A 7,351-nucleotide genomic window follows, 5' to 3' on the forward strand; every position below is an offset into this window, starting at 1 on the left:
GTTCCCCCCTCCCCTCCTCCCCCAGCCATATCTGCCTCCTGCTTCCTATTTTCTTCCCCAACCCCAAACCTGGCCATTCCCCAATCAGAGACAGTACTGCCCTTGTATCTTGAAGGCTGGGCTTTCTGGTCTACCAAGAAAACACTGTCTCCCTCCTTTACCATTTCTAAACTGGAAGGAAAAAATAACAACCCTGAATCAGACTCTGCTTTCATGAACTGCATCCCACAGGAGGAAAGTCAGAAGGTGGCAATCTGCTCTGTTGGGGGCAAAACTTGTTTTTTCAGGAGTCAAAGCCAGGCATGATTCTTCCTCAAATACATGGTGTGTAGACTGGAACCAGGAGCTCTGTGATAGTTTTGGCTGGGAATACAGGCATTAACTGGCTGAGCTGCAACTCCAAAGAAAGGCCCCTTTTGTTCCTAATGGGGAGGGTATCATCCACTGGACACCCTGAGGGGCAGAGGAGTAGTCCCGTTAACTTGTCAAAGTGAGACTTGGCATAAGGGAGTCTGTACTAAAGCCATCAGTCGCCAGACCTGGTGGTTTGAAAAGGTGTTTTACGGCTTCCATCTCAAGTTAGTTAACCAACATTAAAAATAAATTCACTACAATGCTCTGCTTCCAGTTAAATGCTCTGCATGAATTCTTCAAAGTTTTTTTTATGCCATCTTGAGAATTCCTGGAGTTCACTGCCTTAAAGTGGTGGTTAGACTCCACTTAGACCAAGTGCCTTGGATAGAACCTGGAGGCAAAGTCCACATCCTAAAATACAGTGTCTCTTCAATAAAACACTAGGTGTTTTTTTCTGTGTAGCCAGAGAAATGATTTTTCATTTAAACTACTGTATCTAAGTTGCTACTTTTCCCACCTCGTTATATCCCACCTCCAACTCTTTGTGGCCCCAGGGACTCCAGCACACCTGGTTTCCCAGTCTATCACCATCTCCCGGAGTTTGTTCAAACTCATGTCCATTGAGTCAGTGATGCCATCCAACCATCTCATCCTGTTTTCCCCTTCTCCTCCTGCCTTCAATCTTTCCCAGCATCAGGGTCTTTTCCAATGAGTTAGCTCTTTGCATCAGGTGGCCAAAGTACTGGAGCTTCTGCTTCATCATCAGTCCTCCCAGTGAATATTCAGGGTTGATTTCCTTTAGGATTGACTAGCTGTGCTGTCCAGTCAGTCCTAAAGGATTTGATCTTTGTGCTGTCCAAGGGACTCTCAAGAGTTTTCTCCAGCACCACAGTTCGAAGGCATCAATTCTTTGCTGCTCATATGCGTCAAAGAGCTCTTTTCCAGCTTTCATATCCATACATGACTACTGGAAAAAATCATAACTTTGACTATATGGACCTTTGTAGGCAAAGTAATGTCTCTGCTTTTTAATATACTGTCTAGGTCTGTCATTGTTTTTCTTCCAAGGAGCAAGCGTCTTTTAATCTCATGACTGTAGTCACCATCCACAGTGATCTTGGAGCCCAAGAAAATAGCCTGGCAGTTTCCACAGTTTCCCCATCTATTCACCATGAAGTGATGGGACCAGATGCCATGATCTTAGCATTTTGAATGTTGACTTTTAATCCAGTTATTTTCACTCTCCTCTTTTTCCCACCTCACAACTCTTATTTTCCCACCTCCTACCTCTCCACTCAGCCAACCCCAGGCTGACTTGCCCTCTTGACCTTGACCTGGCTCCTGTAATAGTGGGGCTATGCTAGAACAAGTACCCAAGAAAAATGGCAAGTCTCTTGATTGGACAGAACTCCTATGAGTTATGAACTTTCTGTTAGACTGTGACTTCCTTATCATTCTTGAGGGCAGGTGCATGTCAGGTGTTCAGTAAATATTTGTTGAATTAATAATGGAGTTAAGTAGAATTCACTTGAAAAGAAATCATTTATTTTTTTGACTGGAATTTTTTATGAGTGTGCTTTCCATGCTAAAGACCATCATTGGGAATGCAGGCAGAAGGCCCACATGTGGCCTCTACATGTGACCTTCCTCATAACACAGTGGCTGAATTCCAAGGGCAAGTATCCTGAGAAAAAGGGAAGTAGGTAGAGGCAGAGCATATTACTTTTACAATCTGGGCTTGAAAGTTCTGTGTTTCTTTCACTGCTTTCTGTTGATCAACATAGGTACAACTGAACAGTTTCAAAGGGAGAGGATGTAGGGAGAGCTCTCTGGCCGGAGAGTGGAAGTGTGGCAGAGAAGAAAGGAAGCAAGAAGCTGGCAACTGGCAGTGGATCTAAACTTGTAGAAGGAAAGGCAGAGGGCCTGCTCTACATTTCCATGCATTCCTTTGTGCCGGGCTCTATGAAAATTGATTCAGTAGTAAAGAGTAGGCATGGCGGTGGGAGAAATACCATCTAGATACGTATCTGCTGGTAGTTTCTCACTAGAAAGCAAAATTGGTGGCATCGTGCAATCCCTTACAGCTGGAGCTGTATTGGGAGTGGCTGTAAGGTTTCAGGGCTGGGAACACTCTGATCCATTATCAGAGTGGATACCATTATCCCGTTCCCTGACACACTGTATAGTTTCCTCCAAGCCTGTGTGTAATTGGACCAGAGCATGTGTTCTCTGAGCCACTTCTCTGGAATCTGCTTTCTCTAATGAGGAAACCAAGATAGCTTCAGTCTACCACACAGTCAGACTCTGTGCTTCCTGGCCAGGACAATGCATACCCTAGTTATGTATACTTCTAACAAATGTACAAATGGATAAACATTTACCAAGTGCCTGCTAAGAACTGAGAATAAAAATGCAGTGATGTATCCCCTCAAGGAGCCTACAGATGAGAAACAGAGATGAGATTTACAGACTTTGAGGTCAATGCCCACAAAGAGGCCACACATCGGGGCTCTGGAGGTTGTGGTGAACCTGCAAATTACTACAAGTCTTTTGGAACACAACATGGGACTATGTGTGTGTTTCAGCCACTTGTGCTGCATAACAAATTTCCCCCGAACAATGATCATTGGTATCTCTCTCTGTGGATCAGGAATTCAGATAGGGTACAATGGGATTGGCTTCTCTCTTCTCCACAGTGTATGCGGCTGGATGACTGAATCATCTGAAGGCTGTTCACTCCTACGTTCAGTGGTTGATTCTGGGTATTGACTGGGGACATCATTGGGAATACGGGCACAAAGCCCACATGTGGCCTCTACATGTGGCTTGGGCTTCCTTGTAACATAGTGGCTGAATTCCAAGAGCAAGTGTCTTAAGAAAGAGGGGGAGATAGAGACAGAGCCTATTATGTTTTATAACCTGGGCTTGAAAGTTCCATGTTTCTTCCACTGTATTCTGTTGACGAGATGGTTGGATGGCATCACTGATGTGATGAACATGAGTTTGAGTAGGCTCCAGGAGTTGGTGATGAACAGGGAAGTCTGGAGTGCTGCAGTCCATGGGGTCACAAAGAGTCTGACACGACTGAGCGACTGAACTGAATTGATTCTGTTAATCAACACAGGTATAAAATAAATGAACAGTTTCAAAGGGCGAGAATATAGATTCCACCTCTCAATGGAGGGATATCCCACATCATAGCATGTGGGATGGGACATATATCGACGTGACCATTTTTGAAAAATACAATCTGCCACAATGTGCAAGGGCTTCCCAGGTAGCTCAAACGGTAAAGAATCTGCCTGCAACGCAGGAGACCTGGGTCAGGAAGATCCCCTGGAGAGGGGAATGGCAACCCACTCCAGTATTCTTGCCTGGAAAATCCCAAGGACAGAGGAGCCTGGCGGGCTACAGTCCATGGGGTCACAAAGAGTTGGACATGACTGAGCAACTAATACTTTCACTTCACAATGTGCAAAGCCCCCCACAATGTTAATTTTGTATTAAAATATTTTATATAAGATGTTAATGCTCTTTTAGCACTCTTTGGCTGGGAAAATATTCAACAGAAAAAAAGTTATGTCTAAGGATGTTCACTGTGTGCATTTGTTTATCCATCCACTCAACAAATACTGATTGAAGTAGTTAGCGAGGTGCTAGGAAAAGAAGCCTTAAGATTTCCTTTTTACTTGGAAATAGCTTTCTAGTCTATTAACAGCTGGGCTATAACAAAACCCATCAAATGTCAGTGATAGATGGTCTTATAAATTATAGTACATCAACTCCGTAAGACACTTGGAGGTGGTGGTTTAGTCACTAAGTCGTGTCCAACTTTTGCGACCCCATGGACTGTAGCCCACCAGGCTCCTCTGTCCATGAGGATTTCCAGGCAAGAATACTGGAGTGGGTTGCCATTCCCTTCTCCAAGACACTTACACACTTATTTTGACCTCTTTTAAAAACTCCTACAACTTTGGAAAGACTGTGGAAAGATGGGGGGAATGTTGGGTAGAAGTGAAAAGAAATCAGAATTGTATGTCTACTATGATTACAATTATGTAAAAATATGCATGCAGATCACCAGAACTAGAAAAAATAGCCAAATGTGAAATCAACTTGTTGAAATAGGAATATGGATGATTGTTTTTCCATTTTCAGAACTTGTCTCAATGTTGTATTCCTTTTACAATCGCAAAAGTCCTGGAAAAAAGTGACATGAAGACGATCCTGTAGGTCAAAGGATGAAAAAGCTCTGCTGAGCGAGGAGCTGAGGAAAGGCTTCATGAGAAAGAGGGCAATCGAATTCCAGGAGGAGGAGGAAGCAGAAGGAATCAAGACATGAAGACAGGAGAGGAAGGAGCTGTCTTTGGAAAACTGCAAAGAATCCAAATAAAGATGTACTCAGAAGAGCATGGGAAGATGGGACCAGAAGGAAAGGTGGACCTTAGTTACTAGGCTAAAGATTGCAGACTTTATTTGTAGAGACTCTGAGGCTTTCTGAGCAGAGGAAGTCAAAGTGGTGCTGCAGGAAGATGACTGAGCACAGTCTTGAAGATGGCCAGAAGCTGGAGCAGCTACAGGCACGGAGACCTGTGAGGAGGCTCCTGCAGTAATCCAGGGCTGGATGCCAGGGGTGGCAGAAAAGACTGGAGAGCATTTGTAGAAGAAAAATGGTCACAACTTGGTAACCTGGTACACACAATGCCAACATTTCAGTTTAGGTTATTATGATATGAAGATAGTGGCACTAACAGAAACAGAGGAAGAGGAACTGGTTTGGAGCAGAAGAGAAATTTTAAACATGTTGAGTTTGAGATGCTATTGGGACATCGAGATGGAGATGACAACTGATAGTTGGAAATACAAGTCTGATTCTCAAGAGACTTCCACGTTTGGCAGAACAATTTGACTGTATCCTTTCCCCCAAATGTTCTTACCCAGCTATCTGTAACAGCTAGCTCCTCCCTGTCTTCACTAAGCCCTCTCCTCAAAAATCACCTCCTCAGACCCTTTCATGTTACCCTTGAAATGACATCCCTGGCACTTACCATCCCCATACCCAACGTGCTCAGTTCTTCTTCATTGCATATACCTGAGATTTTACTTATTATCTGCTCCCCCCACTAGCATCCCCTTAGAGATGGAATGCTAGTCTCATCTTCCTGTTTGAGGAACTATACACTAAAGGGCACCCATGTATCAATTAGGCTTCCCAGGTGGTACAGTGGTAAAGAATCTGCCTGCCGATGCAGGAGATGCAAGGTGGATCTCTGGGTCAGGAAGATCCCCTGGAGTAGGAAATGGCAACCCACTCCAGTATTCTTGTCTGGGAAATCCCATGGACAGAGGAGTCTGACAAGCTACAGTTCTTGCAGTTGAGAAGATTTAGACATGACTGAGCAACTGAGCACACACCACATTTATAAATTCATTCCTAAATAAATTTCTACTGTGAAATGATAACAACTAATAGCATGTGTTTTTTCTTCAGATCCTAGTCTAAAAGTTTCAAACTTTTCTGCGATGTTACAGAAGTAAAAACACATACCAATGGGGTGGTGGCACACACCTCCCACTGACCAGCACTTAATCACATGGACAGGACTTCCCTGGCAGCCCAGTGGTTGGGACTCCGTGCTTCCAATACAGGGGGCACAGGTTTAATCTCTTGTTGGGAAACTAAGACCCCATATGCTGCATGGCATGGCCACAAAAAACATCACACAAACATAACTAACTGCAAAAGAACCTGGGGAACGTTGTGTTTTGTTTTTTTTTTTTCTGGCCATGGCCAGCTAATAATCCTAGCACTACAGAATAAGCAGATAATGGGCATCAGGCAACAGTAGTAGTCTTTCCCTGCAGGAGATGTCTGAATCAATCTCCAGAGCCCTGGCTGCACCTAACTCCAAGAACAGTAACTGTGGATGCAGAACTCCTGGTTCCTTTGAACAATTTAACTCTCATCAAGTGCTTCCTTAATTGTCTCACCCTCTCCGCCTTCCCCAGGGAACTGAAAATGAGGAACTGTCCAACATTTCTATATTCCAGATGCCACAATTCTATAAAACAAAAAACACTGCAGACTTGTCCATGGTTCTCCTTGATCAACATTCTAAGTATTTGTAGCCAGCATCAGCATCAGAATTGCAAGATCCAGTGTAAAATAAATATGTGGGGCCCTTGTACAAAACTTATCAAGAAGACTTTTAAGACAGCCACAACAGAGCATTAAACCCAACACAGGGCCGTTCAAAGTGTGGGGTTCTGTGTGACTACCCAGGTCACAGGCCTGTGAAGTCATTTCTCTATTTAGCCTTTAAAAAAAAAAAGGAGTTGTTTTATTAAATAAAAAAAATTTTTTTTTATTTATTATTGTGAAACCCATAGGCAAGTAATGTTGGCTTTTCAGCCTGCTTCAGCTTTTAGGGGAGTTTTGTTTGTTTTTTTCTTTTGTCATGGCTCTGAAAACATAGAAACGGCCCTGGGAATCAAACAGTTGGACTGTTTGATTTTACAGAAGCCCAGAGAGGATCTCGGGGCTTCCCTTATAGCTCAGTTGGTAAAGAATCTGCCTGCAATGCAGGAGACCTGGGTTCAATCCCTGGGTTGGAAAGATCCCCTGGAGAAGGGAAAGGCTACCCACTCCAGTGTTCTGGCCTGGAGAATTCCATGGACTGTCCACAGGGCTGCAAAGAGTCTGACTTTCACTTTTACTACTTTCACTTTCCGAGAGGATCTGTGAGTGTCCGGGGTGCGGCTGGGTGCTGGTACCAGAGGCCACTCCAGAAGTCTGACCCCTACACTGTGCCCCCTGGGAGCCCTGAATGCACTGCAGGAGGCAGTCACTTTTCCCATCAGGCAGGCTCTGTGGTGTCAGGTCACAGGCACACTGGACAGTCTTGAGACCTCCCATTGCTTACTTGGGCTAGACTCCTCTTCCCCCCTCTGGTCAAAGCAGAGAAAAAAAACAATCATAAAGTCACCTTGTTCTTGA

General features: G+C 44.2%; 1 long non-coding RNA gene across 1 annotated transcript in view; it reads right to left on the minus strand.

Annotated features, from left to right (window-relative positions):
• The window catches only part of LOC104982326, a 14,736-nt gene extending 11,364 nt beyond the window's left edge, over positions 1-3,372 (minus strand). The window contains exon 1 of the long non-coding RNA XR_824503.1: positions 3,274-3,372. This is a non-coding gene — a long non-coding RNA (uncharacterized LOC104982326). The remainder of the gene's footprint in view (positions 1-3,273) is intronic.
• Between the last annotated feature and the right edge of the window lie 3,979 nt (positions 3,373-7,351).

Source organism: Bison bison, unplaced genomic scaffold (assembly GCF_000754665.1).
Source record: "Bison bison bison isolate TAMUID 2011002044 unplaced genomic scaffold, Bison_UMD1.0 scf7180017864530, whole genome shotgun sequence".
NCBI classification, from domain to species: Eukaryota; Metazoa; Chordata; class Mammalia; order Artiodactyla; family Bovidae; genus Bison; species Bison bison.